Source organism: Sinocyclocheilus rhinocerous, unplaced genomic scaffold (assembly GCF_001515625.1).
Source record: "Sinocyclocheilus rhinocerous isolate Xijiao unplaced genomic scaffold, SAMN03320098_v1.1 scaffold2921, whole genome shotgun sequence".
NCBI classification, from domain to species: domain Eukaryota; kingdom Metazoa; phylum Chordata; class Actinopteri; order Cypriniformes; family Cyprinidae; genus Sinocyclocheilus; species Sinocyclocheilus rhinocerous.
Genome location: NW_015655581.1, coordinates 459060 through 472775, shown reverse-complemented (window position 1 = coordinate 472775; position 13716 = coordinate 459060). Strand labels below are relative to the sequence as shown.

The 13716-nt window shown below is 32.1% G+C and overlaps 1 protein-coding gene across 1 annotated transcript in view; it reads left to right on the top strand.

Moving 5' to 3' along the window:
- Positions 1-13716, top strand: part of LOC107718678 (calcium-activated potassium channel subunit alpha-1-like) — a 103466-nt gene that overhangs the window by 28601 nt on the left and 61149 nt on the right. The window lies entirely within an intron of this gene.

The following is a 13716-nucleotide window of genomic DNA, read 5'->3' as shown; positions in this document are numbered from 1 at the left end:
AACTAGCACCTCATGACTACACCATGTTATGTACGAGAAGACACAGGCGCAAGTGGAGTGTACAAAACATGGTGACATTAATTTTTAAGTAAATATAATGGGCGATATATTGCGTCACCAAAAATTATTGAGGTCATGTACATATATTGCGCGATAAGTCGATATATTGATTATTGCGACAGGCCTAAGAAGAATGCTTTATTCTGATGTAATATTATTATTAATAAATGTTGATATTGCACATTGATGTATTTGAGCATGCATCTGTTTTGAAGTCAGAACTGATCTGTGTTTTGCGTGCTGTTGTTCACATTACATGTGTTGGGTGTAATGTGGTTCCTGGGCGTCTGTGGTTTCTCGTGGATCTGCTGCGGTCTCAGTGCTGACAGCTGATCTGATAGCAGACATGACCTGCAGATACTCATCCACAGACAGATGCTCCTCGACATGCACACAAACAACCCTGAACATGCCGTTTGTGATGCTTCAAGTCTTCTGTGCGAAACCGTCTTTCGCATGTTGTTCATCAGTGATGCATGAGTCAATACATGAGGTCAAATGGTAAAATCAACATGAAATGTATTTACTTTTATAATTCATGCTCCAAGTTTAATTGTGAATGATGCATCAGTGGTGTTGTTCTAAAGAAAAACCTGTTTGTCTTCATAATCTTTCATTAAAATCCTCTCAGGGCGGGGTCTATGCTAATAGGGCAGAGAGCGTCACAAATGGGCGGGACTTTTCCTAGTATGACGTCATTATAGGGAGAAATCTGGAATCGCTCGTTTGGAGAGACTGTTTATGATTTATTGGGATTATAATAAAACGAGTGTGTGGATTTTTACCATTATAGGCTGGTTGTTTTCACACACTGTGGCCACACAACTGTTCAAACACCTTATAAAAGTGATTTTTGCATAAAAGGTCACCTTTAATGGTTGTGAGACTCAGCTCACAGAGTTTGTGAAGCGTTTGCAGTATTTCCCGAGCGTTTAGGGGTGTGTGTGTATGTTTCAGTGTGGCGTGTTGGGCGTCTCACATATGTGGCATTCTCTGGCTGGCGTGTTCAAGCGTGACACCTGACTCCAGCACCGCCGTCCTGTTTTAGACACTCAGCGTAAGCGTTTGACGCGCTGCGAGTGTGTTTGTGTGCTGTCATACAGGAGCATGTGAAGGTCACGTGTGTTTGCAGATGATAATAAATATCAAATGTGGGCCAGTATATGATTCTACAAATGCTTTCCAAGCAATTACAAATTTCATAAATAGAAGTAAAATATAAAATGATTCAATGGAGATCACTAGATTTAAACCACACTTTTGGACAACATGGACCATTTAAGCACATTACATGACAAAATTAGAGAAAAGCAGTGTTGTTTACTTATTACCTTGATTATTTATAACTAATGATGATATCTAATCTTGTTTTTCTTCCATCTCTCATATAGAGACATTGTTTATCATCTGATCAATTCCTCATGGATAAAATCAAGTCCTGGCTGTCATTGTTTTTCCTCATTTTTATGTAAAATTATCTACAATTTTCAAAACTTAATATCATATTTTATGGGTACTCATTCACTTTAATACAAAATATATAAATTTTTCATTAAAATAGTGCATTTTACTAGACACTCTGACAATTATTTGATTGAATTTATTTTTAGTTTTAGTTTTAGTTGTCATTATGTATTTTATTGTGACATTATTTTCATGACAATTAACCATGTTTTCCCACAAATTATCATTACTGTAATGCACACAGACATTGTACTTTTAATTTTTTTTAATTCTCATTATTTTCAGTGGTGATAATTCTCATTAAACATATAATTAAATGATTTTTAATTTAAATCAGAATAAATTAATTGCATTACAACTAATAATATGATAATGTATACTTACTATTTTTGAATTACAGTAATAAAAACTTAATTATTTTTAAAATACCCTTTTAAAGAATTTTTATTACAGAAATTTGAAGTTGAGGCTGAACATTTCTCAGTTGACATTTAAAAAAAAAATCATAATTCTAATTTTTCTCATTAAAAATTTTATAATTTTTTTTACCATTTTACAATAATTATAATGATTTGTTTTATTTAAATCAGAATAAATTGAATGCAGTGCAACTAATAATACCATAAAGTATATATAATTTTTATACAATAATAAAAAAAAACTTCTAAATGATTACATTTATAATTGTATGTATTTATTTATTTCAGAATAAGTAAGCAGTATTTTTTATGGTAATAAGAAAACCTTAAAAATTTCCTTTTAAAGAATTTATACTTATAATATATATAAAATTATATATTTATAATTTTTAAAGAATTATCATTAGATTCAAATGACTGTAATACAGTACCATATTAATGTAATTATAATATAAAAAAAAAAAAGTTAAAATCAGAATAAATCAGATGCAGTACAGGTAATAGTACCATAATGTGTACATGCATTTGTGCATTATGGTAATAAAAAAAAAAACTTAAAAAATCAAGTTTATTTGTATAGCGCTTGCAAATCATTGCAAAGCAGCTTTACAGAAAATTAAAGTTGCTACATTATATTTAGTAATAGCTTATCAGTGGTGACTATCTCAAGGTGATGTCCATGTGGCAGAAATGTACGGTAAAAATCAAGCAGTTAGTTAATGACATGTAATCAAACAGACGGTGAACACTATTAACAGCAATGATTATATGTTGCCATCAAACTTATAGCAAAATTTGGTCGTTGGCATCATCTTCTGGGGGGTTTGCATCATCTCTTCTCAGGTGTTTGTAAGGGCTGGATCCAGCCTGAAGCTTGTGTGATTCCTAGTTACAGAAACCGAGAAAATAACTTATTTATTTAGTCTGAACTTACTCAGTTTACATTAAAATAATTCTAAAAACAGCTTCATTGAACTGTCATTAATTTCTTTTGATTTTACACACTGTGGCCACACAACTGTTCAAACACCTTATAAAAGTGATTTTTGCATAAAAGGTCACCTTTAATGGTTGTGAGACTCAGCTCACAGAGTTTGTGAAGCGTTTGCAGTATTTCCCGAGCGTTTAGGGGTGTGTGTGTATGTTTCAGTGTGGCGTGTTGGGCGTCTCACATATGTGGCATTCTCTGGCTGGCGTGTTCAAGCGTGACACCTGACTCCAGCACCGCCGTCCTGTTTTAGACACTCAGCGTAAGCGTTTGACGCGCTGCGAGTGTGTTTGTGTGCTGTCATACAGGAGCATGTGAAGGTCACGTGTGTTTGCAGATGATAATAAATATCAAATGTGGGCCAGTATATGATTCTACAAATGCTTTCCAAGCAATTACAAATTTCATAAATAGAAGTAAAATATAAAATGATTCAATGGAGATCACTAGATTTAAACCACACTTTTGGACAACATGGACCATTTAAGCACATTACATGACAAAATTAGAGAAAAGCAGTGTTGTTTACTTATTACCTTGATTATTTATAACTAATGATGATATCTAATCTTGTTTTTCTTCCATCTCTCATATAGAGACATTGTTTATCATCTGATCAATTCCTCATGGATAAAATCAAGTCCTGGCTGTCATTGTTTTTCCTCATTTTTATGTAAAATTATCTACAATTTTCAAAACTTAATATCATATTTTATGGGTACTCATTCACTTTAATACAAAATATATAAATTTTTCATTAAAATAGTGCATTTTACTAGACACTCTGACAATTATTTGATTGAATTTATTTTTAGTTTTAGTTTTAGTTGTCATTATGTATTTTATTGTGACATTATTTTCATGACAATTAACCATGTTTTCCCACAAATTATCATTACTGTAATGCACACAGACATTGTACTTTTAATTTTTTTTAATTCTCATTATTTTCAGTGGTGATAATTCTCATTAAACATATAATTAAATGATTTTTAATTTAAATCAGAATAAATTAATTGCATTACAACTAATAATATGATAATGTATACTTACTATTTTTGAATTACAGTAATAAAAACTTAATTATTTTTAAAATACCCTTTTAAAGAATTTTTATTACAGAAATTTGAAGTTGAGGCTGAACATTTCTCAGTTGACATTTAAAAAAAAAATCATAATTCTAATTTTTCTCATTAAAAATTTTATAATTTTTTTTACCATTTTACAATAATTATAATGATTTGTTTTATTTAAATCAGAATAAATTGAATGCAGTGCAACTAATAATACCATAAAGTATATATAATTTTTATACAATAATAAAAAAAAACTTCTAAATGATTACATTTATAATTGTATGTATTTATTTATTTCAGAATAAGTAAGCAGTATTTTTTATGGTAATAAGAAAACCTTAAAAATTTCCTTTTAAAGAATTTATACTTATAATATATATAAAATTATATATTTATAATTTTTAAAGAATTATCATTAGATTCAAATGACTGTAATACAGTACCATATTAATGTAATTATAATATTTAAAAAAAAAAGTTAAAATCAGAATAAATCAGATGCAGTACAGGTAATAGTACCATAATGTGTACATGCATTTGTGCATTATGGTAATAAAAAAAAAAACTTAAAAAATCAAGTTTATTTGTATAGCGCTTGCAAATCATTGCAAAGCAGCTTTACAGAAAATTAAAGTTGCTACATTATATTTAGTAATAGCTTATCAGTGGTGACTATCTCAAGGTGATGTCCATGCCCGGCGGTGCTCGGTGACGGTGTGATTAAAGCGGTGGGTCAGCGGGAGGCGGAGGCGGTGGTCAGCGAGGTGGGATGGATGACCTCGGTGAAGGACTGGGCCGGGGTCATGATCTCTGCTCAGACGCTCACGGGACGCGTGCTGGTGAGTCCAGACACCTGCATTCTCACTCATATTACAGAGTCTCCTCAAGCTCCATTAATCAGAACTCACACTGACAAGAACATGAACAGTCATTAAATTGATCTGGTATATTTCTGAATAAGCTGGCAGATTTTAAAGGGTTAGTTCACCCAAAAATGAAAATTCTGTCATTAATTACTCACCCTCGTGTTGTTCCAAACCCGTAAGAACTTCGTTCATCTTCGGAACACAATTTAAGATATTTTTGATGAAATCTGAGGGCTCTCTGACCCACCCATAGACAGCAAGGTAACTACCACGTTCAAGGTCCAGAAAAGTACCAAGATGATCGACAAAGTAGTCCGTGTGACATCAGTGGTTCAGCTGTAAAGTTACGAAGCTACGAGAATACTTTTTATCTGTATGACGACTTACAGCAAAGACTTAAACCAGAGCAGATTATCCTGAGAGTCCAGAGACTGACTGTGTCTGCCTGATGATACACACACACACACACACACACACACACATCACACATACTCGCACGCACACACACACACACACACACACATCACACATACTCGCACGCACACACACACACACACACACACATTGAGGTTAAATGTGACCTGGATTTGTTGTTCGTGAGATTCCTTTACACATACACTCTTGCACCTTATCAGACAAACCATACGTACACCTCAACCCTTACAGTGTCACAATCTCATACACATCACAGACAGACACACACACACACACACACACACACACACATCACACATACACACACACATCACACATACTCGCACACACACTCACACATACTCACATACTCGCGCACACACACACAGACACATACACATCACACATACCCACACACACACACACACTCACACATATCACACACACACACACACTCCTGATGTGTCCGATCATATGACTTATTTATGCCACGAAATGCTGCGGTTTACATGGAGGACATTTTTTTCTTGAAGTACAGTACCATCAAAAAATATTGTCTAATTATTTAATATTAGAAATATTACATTTTATATTTTATAACGTAGTTATCTTAGAAATATAATGATATAATATATAAAGTTACATAATAAATTATTATAAAATTATATTTTATGTTAATGTATTTTTATACATTTGTTATATTTACTTTATAATGTTATATTATAATATGCGCGCGCGTGTGTGTGTGTGTGTGTGTGTTTGCATGCACAGGTTAATTCATGAGTCATTTCCTGTCCAGATTACGGCTGCGGCTCCTTATATTGTTGTTTAGCAGGAACATGCAGTCTGTAACCATGGAGACGACAGTTAACCTCCTTGCAGCAGGTGTGTGTGTGTCAGCTTGTTTAGGGGTTGAATGAACCTGCAGCTCAACACACATTCATATATTCAGAGATGCATGAGTTACTGTAGTTCAGTCAGTGTTTTTGAGCATGTCACACATGGGTCTAATTTGACGAACATGACCTGATCACATGACCCCTGCGCGCAGGTGTAACCCGATCTCTTCATTAAAGCTGTATTAGCTGTGACAGTGGCCGTAAGGGTCCGCAGCGATGATGCGTTTCCTGTTCCTGTGAGAGCCGTACTCCAGGGATATTTCAGGAAGGGCCTTATTAATTCATGCGCTGTCCGGCTGTGTTTGAAAACTGCTTTAATGATTTTGCTGATGATTCAGAGACGCTGTGAGATGTTCATCTGTCGTGTGGAGGAACGAGAAAGCTCTGCCTCACAGGCACTTCATTTATAAAATCATTAGGAAATATAGACACAAAGATATATACGACTTTAAAATAAGATTGTATTGTTTTTGTTTATTATTTACAATAATGATAATGTAGTTAATAATTCATAATAATAATTTAATTTAATTAATAATAAAAAATGATGATGATGATACTATTAACTAAGATTAATACAACCTTATTTTAAATAATAATAATAATAATAATAATACAATTAACCAAGATTAATACAATCTTATTTTAAAGTATTAACAATAATAATAATAAACCAAGATTAATTCAGCCTTATTTAAAAATATAATAATTATTATTATTCTTAGTAACAATTTAAAATAAGATTGTATTAGCCATGCATAATAATAATAATAATAATGCAATTAACCAAGATTAATACAACCTTATTTTAAAGTATTATTATTATTATTATTATTATTATTATTTACCAAAATAATAAATGCTGTAAAAATAATACAAATTGTTCATGATACCTAATGCATTAATGAATGGTAGCATTTCTTGCACTAAAAACAGTAGCCATTTAATTTTGCGTTACCATTTTCCCCTTACATTACTCTTATAATTAAGCACTTTTTTTTTCTACTGTACCTTTAAGATTCCTATATGCAAATCTCCTCTGTTGTGAACAGGTAATCAGGGTTTTCCTGAATATCTGTTGATATATAAAGTCTAGTGCTGTGTATGTTGGTCTAATTATCAAAATAACAAGCAAAATATGACCCGTTTAAAGAACTGTAAACTATATGAATATTTTTTATAAGGGAAGTAATTCTAGCACAGCTGTAAATCTACAAGCACTTCGAAATGTTCCTGATTCAGTCAGACTTTCTCCAGACTGACCTGTTGAAGATTGAAGCGTCCGACTCAGATCAAGAGTTTGGCACATTTATTCTTGAGAGAGAGAAACATCAGTCACACAGTAGTCATTTGATCAGTGAAAAGAATAATAAAATAATAGTAACCCAGAAAGCATGCGTCTGAAGTAGGGTTGTTGACGGGAGGAAATTTTCCCCACCGGTTAATTGACGTGTGACAACACTGGTAATACCCGTATCACCGCGGGGGCGGGGCGTTCCCTCTTTTCCTCGCTTTCCTTCGCTTTTAAATAGCTTGTAAAAGCTGCGTGCGCATTTACTTTCACTTTAAAATAGCGGCAATTCGGCGTAAAGCAATTGTTCGTTTTTAGTTTGTTTGAATTTCCCCTCTATTCCTATCTTTCCTTTGCTTTTAAATAGCTTAAAAGAGCCGCCAAGTGACGTAACCGGTGTTGCGGCTTAACACCGGTATCACCGTCAACACCGTCTATCGCAGCAAGCCTAGTCTGAAGCTGTAGTGAATCTGTCCCGTGAGGAAGCTCTTCCTCCAAACCCTGGACTGTGATTCTGTCAGACAGAAGAGCTGATGTGGAACACAAACCTTCAGAGGAAACGCTTAAAAGATCGGCCTGGAGGAAGAGAAGAGCAGCTCATTATGAAGTGTGAATCTCTGTGTGTGTGTGTGTGTGTTTTCTCTTTAGGGGACTTACTGCTTTATTTGTTCTTATCAAGAATGCCTGTCGAGTCAAACCCCTTCCTTCTGGAATACAGATCAGATAGAAACCAACCAGTTAACCAGTTAACCCGTCCCATCTGTCAGCCAGTGTGCACTCATTAGTATTCATCAGTTTGTAAAGTGTGGTTCTAGTACAGACAGACACAATATCAACATAAAACAATTTTCATTCAGAAAATGCTAGTACATTTCATAATTAATTATTAAGAAACCGCAAGTAACACACTGAATTAAATGTGAAATTTTTCAAGTAGAAAGACTGAAATGGTATTTTCTTGTAAAAACACTATTGTAATCTTTGTTTTATTTACAACTTTTGAAAAAATGATTTTTGCACAGTGCACATTTATATTTAATATTAATGTTTATTTATGTTTTCATTTGTTGTTGAAACTTTTCAGAATATAATTTAATTATTTTGCATGGAACAATATAATGTGTAGTTCATTTAAAGAAATGTATCTAATGTGATTAAGACAAATAGATGAAAAGATATATAAGACTTTAAAATAAGGTTGTATTCATTTTGGTTTATTATTATTATTAATAATTTAAAACAAGGTTGTATTAAAATTGGTTAATAATAATAATAATAATAATAATAAAATAATTAACCAATATTAATACAACCTTATTTTAAATTAATAACAATAATAATTATATTGGTAACAATTTTACATTTTCCTGCTGTTCTGTATGATTTGTAATGTCTGTTCAGGACTGTTGTGCTCCATAAAATCTACTACACTATAAAAAGTTATAAATAAAACAAAGATTATTGGAGTATTATTGGAAAATATTATTCTTTCTACTTCAAAATTGCCAACTGTAATGATTTATGAAATTTACTTGCAGTTTCTAAGTGAAATCTGTTTCAAAATGTTTTAATTTTTTAATTTGTACATGGTTTAGATGTTGTCGATGTATTGATATTGTTCATTTCAATGTCTTTATTAGCTGAAATCACTCACAAAAAACAAAACAAAAAAAAAACATCGTTTTGTTTCAGAGATACAGCTGATGGAAAGCTGACAGGAAGAGCCATAGATTAATCTTAATTGAGGTTATTATGCAGATTCCGCATTTGTTCTCATTAATTCTGCATCTGCTGATGAGCGCAAAAGGGAATCCTGGGAATCATTGACCCACTGAACTGTTTTTGACAGCATGTTTAAAATCAGAGCTGGGCTTCAGACATCAGCGATGGGAATGAATCTGACAGCGGTGGACGGTCAAAGCGCAGCTCTCCACTCACCCGTGATTTATCTGCTTCACCTGTCAGATTCACATCATGCAAGCACCCGCAGGAAAACATGCCGCAATGCAAAAAATGCTCCTAAAAATAGGTGCGAATATGCAAAATATTTATATTAAAATAAGTAGATCAGCCAACATACTTAAAGGAACACGCCACTATTTTTGAAAATAGGCTCATTTTCCAACTCCCCTAGAGTTAAACAGTTGAGTTTTACCGTTTTCGAATCCATTCAGCCGATCTCCGGGTCTGGCGGTAGCACTTTTAGCTGTAGCTTAGCATAGATCATTGGCGTAATAATCAAGGAACTTTGCTGTTTGGTGCAGCAGGTGCAATGATATTATGCAGCGCCTGAAAATAGGCTTATTGGAAGTTACCTAGCTGGAAACTATTTTCAGGCACTGCGTAATATCATTGCGCCTGCTGCACCCATGGTACGGCAGCAAAGTTCCTTGATTATTACGCCAATGATCTATGCTAAGCTACAGCTAAAAGTGCTACCGCCAGACCCGGAGATCGGCTGAATGGATTCGAAAACGGTAAAACTCAACTGTTTAACTCTAGGGGAGTTGGAAAATGAGCCTATTTTCAAAAATAGTGGCGTGTTCCTTTAAAGACCCATCCCACCCTGGACATCAGCTGTTTGACCGGCTGCCCTCTGGTCGACGTTTCAGGTCTATCACATCACGGACAAACAGACTCAAAAACAGCTTCTACCCCAGAGCCATTCGTGAACTGAACACTGCCAAACAATCTACACAGACTCTTGGTCTTTCTTGACCACAATACCACTGAACATTGCATAGATGCAAAGAGTATTTTCAACTGTTCCTCGTTGGTTTACATTTCAACTGTACTTCTGCACTACTGTTTTTTTACATTTCAACTGCACTATTGCACTACTTGTTTACATTTTAACTGGATTCTTGCACTACTCGTTTACATTTCCATTGCACTACTTGTACATAGGGTCACCGCAACCCAGAGTTGTGCAACCTCCGGATTCCTCACCTCAGCTGCTATGCCATTGTATCATATTGTCCTATTGTTGTATATATTTATTTTTATTAGATCCTGCACTTTTTAATTAATACTGTTCCAATACCTTTTGATGTTATGTGTGAATAACACCAAGGATTGCTACTTAATTTCGTTGTACTCTGTGCAATGACAATAAAGGAATCTAATCTAATCTAATTTAATTTAATATATTATGCAAAATATAATTTCTCACTTTTTAATAATAAAAATAATAATAATAAAAAAATTAACCAACATTAATAAACCCTATTTTGAAGTGTTATTATTATTAATATTTATAATAATAATAATAACAGCAGTACTTTAAAATAAGGTTATATTAATCTTGATTAATTAAATTTTTTTGCTTAATTTTTTGTTAATTTCTACATATACTAATACATTTCTAACAATAAAACAAATGTAAAACCTATATTTATGAATTAACATTAACATTAGTTAGTTGTAAGTAGGAAAACATCTTCAAGAAAATCATGTTGCAATGCAATGCAAAAAAAAAAAAAGTCCTAAAAATACAGTGGGTTTCATTTACTTTATACAAAATATAAATTCTCATTTCTTAACAATAATAATAAAATGAAATAATAATAATAATAATAAAATGAAACCAATAATAAAATAAAATAATAATAATAACAATTTTAAATAAGGTTGTGTTAATCTTAATTTTTTGTAAAAGTTTTGTTTAGAATTAGTTAATTTCTTCATATACATTTCTGACAATAAAAAAATATGAAGCCTGTTTTTATAAATTAACATTAGTCAAAATAATGCAGTAAAAGTGTTCAAGATATATAAAATGCATTAATGAATGTTGACTTATAGCTAGCATTTCTTGCACCAATTTAGTTTTGCTTTTCCATTTACTCTTATAAATAAACTTTTTTTTTTTTTTTTGCCACTGTACCTTTAAGTTTCCTATATGTAAATGACCTCTGTTGTCAGTTTTAGTTCATGAAAACAGCATCAGAAATGTCATGCTGCCATGCAAAAAATAGGTGTAGTTTTTTATGTAAAATGTAATAACTTGTTTTATTTTTAATTTAAAAACGGCAACTCTTCAAGCATATCTTGAGTGCAATGTATGTCGCTTTGGATGAAAGCATCTGCAAAAAGCATAAATGTAAAATATAATGTAAAATGAAATGTGACTCAGACGTGTTTTCGTCAGATTGACCCCGTCAGAAACACACCGATGAGAAAGAGATGCAGGTCGTTCCAGTTACATCTCTGCCGGGACAAACTCACTGTCCTGTTTTGTGAGCGCAGACACACACACATGCATTAAATTTATATTTTGACCTCCCTATTCGGGGAACAGACACAGTCTTTATAGATTGTACAGCGCAAGTACTTCTATCATTTAAGCGGGTAGAACACAAGTCATCAGGGCAGTTATTTGAGATTTGACTTACTAGTCATATGGAGCATAGCGTCCTGGAGAATTTTACAGTTTTTACTGTATTTTTTAATAAATAAATGCATCCTTGGTGAGCAGAAGAGACTTCTTTCAACAACATTAAAACTGACTTTGAAATTGGCTGATTTAAGTAAAAGTATTTTAATTTATATTTTATTTTATTTTATTCATTGTTTTATTTTATTTTAAATTATATTTTATACCTCACTATTCGTGGAACAGACACAGTCTTTATAGATTGTACAGCGCAAGTACTTCTATCATTTAAGCGGGTAGAACACAAGTCATCAGGGCAGTTATTTGAGATTTGACTTACTAGTCATATGGAGCATAGCGTCCTGGAGAATTTTACAGTTTTTACTGTATTTTTTAATAAATAAATGCATCCTTGGTGAGCAGAAGAGACTTCTTTCAACAACATTAAAACTGACTTTGAAATTGGCTGATTTAAGTAAAAGTATTTTAATTTATATTTTATTTTATTTTATTCATTGTTTTATTTTATTTTCAATTATATTTTATTTATTAAGTAAAATTTACAGAAGGTTTGAATTGTTAGTTTTATGTTTTTTTATTTGATTTATTATTAAGTAAAATTTGCAGCAGATTTGAATTGTTAGCTTTATGTTTTTAATTTAATTTAATATTAATTAAAATTCACATCAGGTTTGAATTGTAAGCTTTATGTTTTTTTTTTGTTTTGTTTTTTTAATATATATTATTAAGTAAAATTCACATCAGGTTTGAATTGCTTATTTATTTATTTATTTTTTATTTTATGTAAAATTCGCAGCAGATTTGAATTGTTAGCTTTATGTTTTTTATTTTATTTTATATTTTAATTCACAGCAGGTTTAAATTGTAAGTTTTATGTTTTTTTATGTATTAGTAAAATTCACATCAGGTTTGTCTTGTTTGTTTATTTTATTTTTTTTATTTCATGTAAAATTTGCAGCAGATTTGAACTGTAAGCTAAGTAAATGTATGTTTTACTAAGGTGACTGATTTCCGTCATGAAGGTGTAAATGAAGCTGTACGGTCAGTGTTTCCACCGCTGGTTAAAGTGAGTGAGATCAGAACCTGCTAGAGAACAAAGAGAGAGAAAGAGAGATGAAATAATCTGCTCTCGTTGAGGAGATGAGATTGAAAATCCTCTTGGATCCTGATGGAATCCTCGATTCCAAACCCTCGTTATGAAATTCCTCTTAACTTGAGTGTTGTACACAAAATATCATCAGAGCGTTACATCACAGCACTGGATTACACTCAGCTTCAGCTTCTGCTGCCGCTGCGCAGGGAGTTACAGCTTCAGTTCAGACACAAATTAATATTCTGCCATTTCCTTTTGTTCAAACCCTCGATGAGTTTGTGTCTTTCTTGTATTGTGACTGACTGTGGCAAGTTTGGATATGCAGACGTGCAAATGTGCAAATGCAGTTTACTATGATAGTTTCAACTTAAAAGACCAAAATGTTAATGATATCTTCGCAACTGGGAATTAAATATTGGTATCAATCAGTATTTTATATTTCATTAGCCAATATTAGGTTTTGGATACTTGTTTGCAGCTTTATTTTTCGTTTATAATTTTCGTTTAGTTTTTTGATTTATGTTTTTCACTGCTCTGGTAAAACAAATGTACAGGTTGCTGTTCATTTATTCATTCATTCTATTTTTTATTTTTTGTAATTTATTTTTATTTATATATTATATTATATTTAATTTTAATTAATAAAACTTATTTTTATTTATATTTATTTAAATTCATTTTTAAAGTTTAATTTACTTTAATTTTGATTTATTTGTTTTATTTTGAGTTTATTTTAATAGTTTATTTTAG